We start from the raw sequence: 12,046 nt of genomic DNA on the forward strand, positions 1-12,046 counted from the left end.
AAAAATCAGGGTGGTGTAAAATAGGAAAAACATTGAGCCAAAATCCAAAGCTCAAATCAAACAAAACTCTAATTATTTGACAAAAGATTATTTAATTATCAAATAAAAAGAAGAAAAAATAGTTAAAAAATAATAATAATAAAACAAAGAGGATCGTGGGGTTCTTGTAGATACAAACTCTCATTTTTTTCATTGAAACTTTTTTTTAAGCATAAGAAATACAATGATATTTATTAAAGAAAAAGTAAGAGATTTGGTTGGTCTTATATTTCTTAAGACACATTGGAAAGTCATGAATAACCAAGTTCTTTTTTTTAAAGATTTGAATAACTTAAATAGTATAGTAATTATTATGAAGTAACAAACCAAAGAACTACAATACAGTAACATGAAAATAAGGCGTTGCGTTTTTTGTTTTTGATAATAAGGCACTTAAGGCACTCAAGACTATTATTACTATAATTAAAATAAAAGAAGCAAATACAGTAAATGGAAAAGTAACAGAGTTATGAGATGCAGAAATAGGGAAAAAAGTACATACCGAATTGCGTTCACAAGGTCGTTTCACGACTCATCCTGCTTCTTTCACTGCCGACTAACGTCATGACGGAAACACACCGAGTCACACACTTCCATCCTACTTCCATCGCAAGTCTTCATTTAGGTATGTACCTCTAGTTTGCGGTTCGGAAGTCATGTTTCGTTGTCTTAATGGTGGATCGACTTTGAGGTGAGGTTGATTAAGACAAAGTTATAATGTTGACGGCGGAGAGATGCGGTTAGAGCGGCGGGATATGAAGAAGTATTGAGATGAGTGTGGTGATTTTAAAGTCTGGCAAAGAATTGCGGCGGAGATGTCGAAGTGGATCGGAAAGAGGTCAAGTCATGATGGGTTCGTGTTCGCCAGCGAGGGAGGAGGCGGATCGACGTCGCGGTTGTGCTGGCGGTGGAAACGGAGGTAGGAGGGTGTTGTTGGAAGGTGGGAAGAAGATGAATAGTAAAGGTGAGAGAGGTGGTTTATGTTGTTGTGTTTAAGGTGATTTACTGCAACTTTAAATCCATCTCCAATGTAAATAATTGTCTGTGTATTATGAGAGAGTGGAGAGTTTTCATGTAAGGTAGAAAAGATGGTGTGGAGTTGTGCGTCGTAGGTTGACAGAAGGGTTTTCTGGCGGAGAAGAAAAGGTTGAGACCCTTTTTTAGAGAAATTCCCCAAGATCCTTTCTTCTGCCCCTTTTCTTTTCTTTTGAAGCCATCCCTTTATCAGTCAGTGAGTGGATCTTTCCGAAAGGTGAGGTCACCGAAAAAATCTCCACTTTTTTTGTCTTTTTCCTTTTCTTTCCGTTGAGAGAACCGTTGGAAAGGTTTTACATCCTCACCTCTTCATATGGCCAGCTGTCACCCATTCTCATGTTGAAAAAGATGTGGGATGCCTCTTCCTTAGGATCTTTGAGTGGTATCCCTTTGAAATGTCACGTCAACTCAACATTTGGAAGGATAAGGGAGCCACGTGGCTCTTGTGGATTGGTGGGGAAAAGATATTTTAATTTTTTTTTCTGATTTTCTCTAATAATATTATTAATTAAATCTAATTTTGATTGGATAAATGGGATAAGTGTGGATTGCTAATAATGACCACTGATTAATTTGAATCGATGGTTTGGATTGAATCAAAGAAGCACACACTATTTAAATAAATCAAAATGCATATAATGCCTTTTTTAGATGACTTAATCAATTTAAAACAATTTTAATCAATTGAATCAAATATAATTCACAACTTTTTAAATAATCATGATAAAATTAAAATAATAACATGGAAAATTCTATTTATTTAAACTGACTATTTTGACGAAAGAACAAAATTAAAACGACTAAAAATGAATAAAAGTCGGGCGAAAATTTCCTTGAAAAATCAAATCGGATGCATGAAAATGATCAGTGCGAAATATACTTATTGAAAAAATACAGTATTTCTTTAAGTTTTGAAATAAATTTTCATCGGTTAAAAGGCTCAAACGGATTAAAATTCAACTGAAAAAGTCATCGAAAAATATAACGAGCACACCAGGTTGAACTACGCGGACCGTATATTAATAATACTGGCGTCTGCAAGTTTAATTTCGAAACTTTTTATCCGCTGATTTTGTTCGTACTTGAGGAACGATTTAACCAACTTGTCTGTATTTTCAAGAATTTATTCCGACTGATATTTTATGTGTTATTAATGATGAAATGCATGTTATGCTGTACAACTGATGCAAATTGAAATAAAAAACGAATTTATGAAAATTTTAAAATGCCCGGACAAAATTGGGGTATGACAGATTTTGTAATCAACTAGCCTTAGGATATAGAGATATCATAGGTCCATGACATGAATGCATAAAGAAGGGGAATGAGATGAAGAAGGATGGGAAATGGATCAAACTCAAATTGGACAAAGGAGAACTTTTACCAAATTAAGATCATTCATTCATTTTGGGAGATGGAATATACATTCCATCAATCCCCTACGTCCAATGATCTTAACTTATCAAAGTCAAATCAACCTTGACCAAGGCCCAAGAACCCAAGTCAAACTTCCAAAGTCAATCAAAATGGCTCTACACAATTTATTTGACATTTATTCAATTAAAAATACTAAAAATAATACATTAAATTAAATATGGTTGATCAATTTCCTAAAACCTCATCAAAACACCAAAGAAATGGCCATGAGATTTATCATAGGTCAAACAAGGTCAAAGGACCTTGGGAAAAAATTTCAGAATTTTTGGAAACTTAAAAGTATTTTTAAATAATTAAAAATATTCACAAAATCAATTAAATCATGAAAAATATTAATAATGATCAAAAAAATAATTTTAATTCAAAATATGAAAGAGGATTTTATTGAATTTTTTTTGGTGCAACTCTCATGTTTTTTGGATCAATATTAAAATTAATATAATTAATGAAAATCAAAGGAATAAAAATTAAAAAAAAAATAAAAAAAAATGTGGACCACTTGATCTCCCTCATTAAATGAGGTGGCAGATCAAGTGGATCTGAGCGCGCGTTCCACCATACACCAAGTCAAATGTTCCACACACGTGGTAACCACTTTGGACGCCTCAGATTAAAACATTTTAAAATGAATCAATGGTTCTGAACCGTGCCACATCACTGTCGGAGCCAAAGGCCGGTCATCTTCTCCGATGACCCTGGTCGGACTGGTTTAATCATCACCATAACATAAATGAAAAAGGAGGACAAGATCTGAAAGATAAAATAGCATAGATCATGAATATCATCTCAATTTTAACTAACTCCAAATATATAGAGAGATATGTGGAGTTGAATTTTGAGGTGTGTCAACTGAGTTGCTTCGATTTGACCTCAAAGCAACTCAATCTTCTTGCCTACATTGGTAGGACTTCAGACAACCAAAGATCCAAGAGAATTGATGAGAATTGAGTGAGAATCGAAGAGAAGAAAAATCTGGAAAATACCTTCAATGTTGTGCAGAACTTGATCTCTCTTGCTTCAATTTGTGTTTGATCTTGCTCAGGTCGCTTGCAGAAGTGGCTTAGGATTGGTACAAAGCTTTGGATCCTGGAGTTTTTGAATCTCCAAACAGTGAGATTCAAACTCAATTTTCAAATGAAAATTATCAGGTTTTCCTTTCAAATGTGAGGGTTTCAAGTATGGAGGCAAAGTTGGCGCGCAAGGGTCCTTTGAAATGAGCACATAGGGTCTTTATTTATAGCAAAATGAAGTGTTATTTGCACATTTAAAATTTTGTCCAAATTTGGCAATGTGAATGGCACACGTGCATGGGCATGTACAGGCCCATAAAGCGTCTCAATTAGATCCAAAATCCAATGAAATGAAGTCTGAATGAAGCTTGAATGGCAAGGAAAAGTTATTTGATCATTTGAAGCTTGAGTCTTGCCAACTGATACAACCCTGTTTACACCATGCGCAGACCCCTCAAACTTCATCCAAAATGAATGAATTAGGACTCTTTAGAAAGGTTAGATCAAGAGGAACAACTCTTATGTTGAACCCTTTTCCATTTGGAACTTGTATCATGATGAATTTTGAGGTGGAAGTTTGGAAATTTCGACATGTTGAAATTGTTTCAAGTGTCAAGTCACATACTTCATTATTCCACCTTGCTTAACTTTTTATGTGAGCTCCAAATGAGAAAAATGTCTTTATCAAAGTTGTATCTCTTTCAAATACCTTCAAAATGGTCACTAATTTGACATCATTTAGATTTAGAATGAGTGAGTTATGCATTTTTGAAGTTGAGAAAAATCACTTGTTCAATGGTATTGGTCCAAAATGACCTATAATGTATCCTCATATCACATGCTCATAAAAGTTGAATTAGCTTTCACTCTAAACATCAAAGTTGAAGTAGACACCTTGAATTTTATTGTGCAAATTTGAAGTCTTTCATCTCATAAAAAATGAGCAAGTTATGGCTTTGGGAAGTTGACTTTCAAATTAGGGTTTAGACAAAATGACCTATAATGTTTCAACATAGGAAATGGCTTTACAAGCAAACTTAGCTCTAGAACTAAACATGAAAGTTGTTTGGAATGTCATTTAGAGTAACGTTTATCTTGGAATCATTTTCATATGATGAAAATTGTAGGATATAGGGTCTAGGGAGACCCGGTTTTGGTAAGATGAATTCATCTGGCCAACCACCATCAACCAACTTGATAACTTGCAAATCTCTTGACTTTTTAGGCTCATGGTAGATAATATATGCATAAGATGATGAATTTTGAAGTGTCTCTTGAGAAATTTGATTAATTTGTGAGGAAGCTTGTTGAAGAAGTTACTCAAAATACCCATATAAACTAGGGTTTCCAAGGCAAACCAACTCCAAACTCTTGAAGAAATCTTGATCAAGATAACATGTAAAGATCATTGGGACTCATACATGATGCTTAGAGACATTGTGGATCATTCCTTGGTTGTGCTCTTAGCAATGAGGGTCTCAAACCCTGGATGTGAACATGATAGATCAATGGTGATCATGCCCTACCTACAAAAGAGTTAGGCAAATACAAAGACATGTTTTTGGTATTTTGCTTAGTAAAAAATGATAATATAGAAGTATGATACAATCACATGGTGCTTGGTGATCTCTCCCAAAACAAACCCTATGAAAGAGGGGTAAGGAGGATACCAAGGTATGATCCCAATGCTAATGCATATGATGAAATTGCATGAGGGATCTTAGGGTCCAAATTGGGGTCTTACACCTGTCACATTTGGCAAAGAGAGGTTATAACTCTTCAAGCAAAATTAGACAAGGCTTTACAACCTAAAGTTACCTTTGTTATTGATCAATCACATTTTATAAGTGGCATGAATAATCCTTATAAAAAATACACTTATATGGTAAAGGATCAAGTTAGCAAAAGCAACTCTCATCCTAACTTAAATTGTCTATATTGTTGCAAAAGGGGACATACTATTGCTAAATGTCTACTTAGGAGATTTCTAGTCCCTAAAGGCATTTTTCAATGGTTGCCCAAATGCAACCAAAGTTTCACTCACACACTAGGACCCAATAAAAATTGGGTACCTCCTTCCCTTGTTTAAATTTGTAGGTGGAATGTCTTGAGGATATAGAGAGAACATGGGTTCTCGATAGTGGATGCTCAAGATACATGACGGGTGACACTTCCTTGTTCTTTGACTTTGTGGCTAAGAAGAAAGGGTTTGTAACCTACGGTGATAATAACAAGGGAGATATACTCGGAAAAGGTAGTGTAGGTAATCCCTCCTCTACTACTATCTCAGACATCCTTTTAGTTAGAGGCCTTAAGCACAATCTCATTAGTATTAGCCAATTATGTGACAAAGGATATAAAGTCTCGTTTTCAAAAGATTGTTGATAACACGAAATTATATCGCTTTTTTAAGACTTAATTCAATTAAATTATATTATCATTTACTTTAGTTTATCTCATTTTATCAGATATTATGCAGTATTTCCTTGCTATTTATATCAGGTACCCATTTTGAAGCAAAAGTGAAAAAGGGAAGAAAAGGAGGTGTAAAAAGGAACAAAAAGGAGAGAAAAGGAACCAAATGCCAAAGCCCAGCCCAAAGCGCACAAGTCACCAATGCTGTGCCTGTGACGGACGTCACAGGACGCGTGACGAGCGTCACGCGAAGTAGCCTTGTGACGGACGTCACACATAGCGTGACGAGCATCACACAACTCCACTACCTTTTTGGCGCAAGTATCGCCCTCAGAAAGACTTGAAGAATAACGTTAAGGAGTTGGTCTCCTATATGCACGCCGTGGATATAGCCACGCTGAAGAATGGGAGAAACGGAATGCAGTTACCAAGGCTATTATAAATAGCCATCTCACAAACCAAAAGAGGAGAGGTTTTTGCACGCTCAGTTTTGCGAAAGCTCTGCCAAATTTTCCTTTCACGCCTTTGCCTATTTTTCTTCCTTTCCAGCATCGTTCACTTTATTTATTTTATCTTGCAAGCTTTATTTTCTTTTTCCCTTGCAATTTATTTTTCCCCGTTCTTAGCTTTTAGATATTTTTCGCGTAGTAGTTTCTACACCGGAAACTACTGGGCAACTTTATACCGGATTTAACCTTACGTTATATTCCAGTTTTATTTCCTTGTTTTATTTTACTGTTTAATTGAAGAATCCAAGAACAAATCCTACCGGCTTGTGGTGGAGTGTTCAAGACCATTGTATTACGCATTCAGGTTCTTTAATCGTTATTTAATTTTTAATGTTTTATTCTATTGTTTATTTACATTGCATGCCTGGAATGAGTCTGTTTATGCATGATATAGATTCTTATTTATTTAGCATGTCTGGCTAATTTGCCTAGGTATCGGTATGTAAAGTAAGCAGAAAAAGGGGTCAAGACTAAGTCGGTCTATTCAAACTTAAAATTAGAATCAATCTTTTTATGGTCTTAACTTACAGGTTTAATAACAAGATTTTTTACAAAAGTAAAAGACATAAAGAAGTTGAAACCAACAGAGCGAGAGTTTGAGGTTTTAACTGGACAGTGTAAGTTAGTCATTAAGTCTATCTCAGGGCGAGAGCAAGTTTTAGAATTAATTAAATTCTGATTTTTTTCCAAAAAGTATTTTTAAAGATTGAATGTGAGGACGAGAGTTAAGCATTTAGATTTAATTGTATAACCTAAGTCAACAGAGCGAAAGTTTGAGATAAGGGTGTTTAAAACGGTCAGTATTTTCTTAAAAAGAGTTTCTGCAACTTTATTGTTTTCAAAATATGATTTTTGACTTAATTATAAGTGACAGCTACATTAATCTAAGATCATGGTTTCTTCAACAGAGCGAGAGTTTGAGATAAAACCTTTAACCAATAAAGTTAATCGAAACGATTTATTTTAAAACCGAGAGACCGACAAGGAATTGATTCCCTAGTTTTGACGAACTACATACCGATATCCGTTTTATTGATATTTAATCTAGATATTAGTTTAGCTCTTAGTTTTTCCCCAAACAATCAAACATTTTCACCTTAGATTTACGTAGTAACTTTAGATAACGGTACATCGATTCATAAGTCCCTGTGGGATCGATATCTTTTAAAACTACGCGATAGAACTGTGCACTTGCAGTTTGTATCCCATTCTCGACTCACACAGTCGAGCGATCAAGTTTTTGGCGCCGTTGCCGGGGACTTTTATTCAATCGATATCGTAACTCTTCCGTTACGCTGTAGAGACTAAGGTTTCTTTTTCCTTCTACTCTTTCTTTCGTTGATTTGTATGCCATGCACTCGCTCTCAAGGCGAACCGCTCTATTTACGAATCAACGATATCGAACTATATCTCCGAGTCTTACGACGAATTCGGGAATATCGTGCTGAAAACAATCTCCCTCCTATAAACCTTCCTGATATTAAAAACATTTTTCCTTCTTTAACCGAGATGGCAGAACCAGCTCGTGCTCTTAGAGATTACGCCGCTCCATCGCAAGATGAACCGCATTCAAGTATTGCTCCTCCCGCAATCGAAGCAAACAACTTTGAACTTAAACCTTCACTGTTGCAGGCTGTGCAACAGAACCAATTCTCTGGAAATCTTACCGAAGATCCAAACCTTCATTTATCCGTATTTGTTCAATATGCTGATACTGTTAAAGCTAATGGTGTCACTTCAGAGGCAATTCGACTTCGTCTTTTTCCTTTCTCATTAAGAGATAGCGCTAGAAGATGGCTTCAATCTCTCCCTTCCAACTCAGTCACCACCTGGAACGAGTTGAAGAAAGTTTTTCTTGCCCGATATTTTCCGCCAAGCAAAACAGCTATGTTAAGAGCCCAGATAAACGGATTTAAACAGAAAGACAACGAGTCTCTTTTCGAAGCATGGGAAAGATACAAAGACATGATGAGACTTTGCCCACACCATGGTTTGGAAGACTGGTTAGTAATTCACACATTTTATAATGGTCTCTTATACAATACAAGGTTAACAATAGACGCCGCTGCAGGTGGTGCACTAATGAACAAACCTTATGCTGATGCTTACCAGCTTATCGAGAGCATGGCCCAAAACCACTATCAGTGGGGAACCGAACGAACAACAGTGGAAAAACCTCAACCGAAAACTGGCATGTACGAGATAAGTAACCTTGATCACGTCAATGCAAAAGTGGATGCTTTGGTCCAGAAAATTGAAAGTTTAAACGTATCACCACCAACCGCCGTGGTTGCTATAACTCAGAATTGCGAGGTCTGTGGAATCCAAGGCCACACTCCTGCGGAATGTCAACTCTTGACTGGAATCCAAACAGAGCAAGTAAACTATGCTCAAGGAAGCCCCTATTCGAATACCTATAACCCAAATTGGAAGAACCATCCAAACTTTTCATATAAGAGTAATAATGCTTTATACGCACCTGGACAGTCTCCGAATCAAACCCCATCTATACCTCCGGGATATCAGAAACCAAATCCTAACAATAATACCCCTAGAAAATCCAACTTGGAAATCATGATGGAAAACTTTATAGCTTCCCAACAACAAACCAATAAAGATTTCTTAAACCAGAACATACACACTGGCGAACAACTTAAACAACTCGCAAGCAAAGTAGATGCCTTGGCTACCCATAACAAAATGCTGGAAACACAAATATCTCAAGTAGCTCAACAACAAGCACCTACTGCTGCACCAACCGGTACATTCCCTGGACAGCCCCAACCTAATCCGAGAAGCCAAGCTCATGCAATTATATTAAGAAGTGGAACGGAAGTAGAAGGACCGTCTGATCCAAGGATAGAAAACCAAAACCCTGAGAAATCTACTGAGGAAAGTGAACCTAAGGAAAAGGAAGAGAGTAATAAGGAAACCCTAGAAAAGAAGGAACCTTATGTACCTCCACCACCTTACAAACCACCTATACCTTACCCTCAAAGGCTTGTTAAAACCAAAGATGTAGGCCAATTTAGAAAATTTGTCGATCTCCTTAAGCAATTAAACGTTACAATTCCATTTACCGAAGCTATTACGCAGATGCCCTCATATGCTAAATTCTTAAAAGAAATTCTTTCTAATAAAAGGAAACTTGAGGATAGCGAAACCGTTACACTCCCTGCCGAATGTAGCGCTATAATCCAAAACATGCCTCCTAAACTCAAGGATCCGGGTAGTTTCTCTATACCCTGTCACATAGGAAAATTTGTCATCGACAAAGCCTTATGCGATTTAGGAGCCGGAATTAGCGTTATGCCTTTATCCATATGTAAGAGACTGGAAATGGGAGAATTAAGACCGACCAAGATGTCTGTACAATTAGCAGATCGTTCCATCAAATATCCTGTAGGAATCCTTGAAAACGTTCCCGTACGCATAGGTCAGTTTTACATTCCCACTGACTTCACAATTATGGACATTAGAGAAGATGATACTACACCTATTATACTAGGAAGACCATTCTTAGCAACTGCCGGTGCAATCATAGACGTAAAACGAGGAAGACTCACCTTCGAAGTAGGTGAAGAGAAAATTGAATTCATTCTTTCCCAATTCTTGAAAGCACCTGCAATAGAAGATACATGTTACTTCATGGATATCATCGATGAATGCATAAAAGAAGCAGAGTCAGGAGAAGACAAATCATCAGACTATCTTTTAGAAGACAAATCTAAACAATGCTTAGCAATAACACCAGATCCTACGCAGAGTCTTAACAAACCAACCCCTGATTTGAAAACACTTCCCAAAAATCTGAGATATGAATTCCTAGACTTAGAACTTGAACGACCTGTGATAGTCAATGCAGATCTAGGAAGACTCGAAACAGAAAAACTCCTACATATCTTAAGAAAATATCCAACCGCACTAGGATACCACATAACCGATCTTAAAGGAATAAGCCCTTCTATTTGTATGCATCGCATCATGTTAGAAGAAGACGGTAAAACCTCTAGGGAACACCAGAGAAGACTAAATCCGATCCTAAGTGAGGTAGTAAAGAAAGAAATAACCAAGTTATTGGAAGCAGGTATTATATATCCTATATCTGACAGCAAATGGGTCAGTCCTGTACACGTTGTACCAAAGAAAGGAGGCATAACCGTTATTGAAAACGAAAAAGGAGAAACTATAACTAAACGAATCGAATCGGGATGGAGAATGTGCATTGATTATAGGAAACTAAACAAAGCAACCCGAAAAGATCATTTCCCTTTACCATTCATTGACCAAATGTTAGAACGATTAGCTAAACATTCACATTTCTGTTATTTAGACGGTTATTCAGGCTTCTTTCAAATACCAATTCACCCTGATGACCAAGAAAAGACAACATTCACATGCCCTTTTGGTACCTTCGCGTATAGACGAATGCCGTTTGGTCTGTGTAATGCCCCTGCAACTTTTCAAAGATGCATGATGGCGATTTTCGCCGACTTTCTCGAAAACATCATGGAAGTATTCATGGATGACTTTTCTGTATACGGACAAAGTTTCGAAGAATGCCTTGAAAACCTGGAAAGAGTTCTTGAACGATGTGTAAAAGTAAACTTAGTACTTAATTGGGAAAAGTGCCACTTTATGGTACAAGAAGGAATTGTTTTAGGACACATCATCTCGAACAGAGGAATTGAAGTAGACAAAGCCAAAATAGAGGTAATCGAAAATCTTCAACCCCCAAGAACCGTGAGAGAAGTACGAAGCTTTTTAGGACACGCCGGTTTCTACCGACGATTCATCAAAGACTTCTCTAAGATAACTAAACCCTTAACCGGACTATTAATGAAAGATGCTGAATTCATATTCGACGATAACTGTTTAAAAGCATTTCAAACTCTTAAACAAGCATTGATCTCCGCACCCATTATGCAGACACCAGACTGGAATGAACCATTCGAAATAATGTGCGATGCCAGTGATTATGCTGTAGGTGCTGTTCTAGGACAAAGAAAGGATAAAAAGCTTCATGTTATATATTACGCTAGCAGAACCCTGGATAAAGCACAGATGAATTATGCCACAACCGAGAAAGAACTCCTAGCAGTAGTATTTGCACTAGATAAATTTCGTTCTTACTTGGTAGGAGCCAAAATAATAGTTTACACTGATCACGCTGCTATCAGGTACCTTCTAACAAAAAAGGATGCTAAACCTAGACTCCTAAGATGGATCTTGTTACTACAAGAATTCGACTTAGAAATCAAGGACAAGAAAGGAACTGAGAACGTAGTAGCAGACCACCTCTCTAGACTTGAGAACCTTGAACCAGAAAGAACATCCATTAATGATGATTTCTCGTATGACAAACTCATAGCTCCTTTGGAAGAGAACAACTCCGACAAGCAAGTAGAAACCACCTTAGCTATATCTGTCATACCATGGTACGCTGATCTAGTTAATTATTTAGCTGCCGGAATAGTTCCACCTACTTTATCTTACCAGCAGAAGAAAAGATTCTTCCACGACATAAAACACTATTACTGGGATGATCCCTTACTTTTCAAAAGAGGTCCCGATGGTATTTTCCGTCGATGTGTACCCGAA

General features: G+C 36.8%; 1 pseudogene; it reads right to left on the reverse strand.

Moving 5' to 3' along the window:
* Nucleotides 1-8,339: 8,339 nt before the first annotated feature.
* On the reverse strand, nt 8,340-8,439 carry LOC127109156 (uncharacterized; annotated as a pseudogene).
* Nucleotides 8,440-12,046: the final 3,607 nt, after the last annotated feature.

This window comes from Lathyrus oleraceus, chromosome 7 (assembly GCF_024323335.1).
Source record: "Lathyrus oleraceus cultivar Zhongwan6 chromosome 7, CAAS_Psat_ZW6_1.0, whole genome shotgun sequence".
Classification (NCBI taxonomy): Eukaryota; Viridiplantae; Streptophyta; class Magnoliopsida; order Fabales; family Fabaceae; genus Lathyrus; species Lathyrus oleraceus.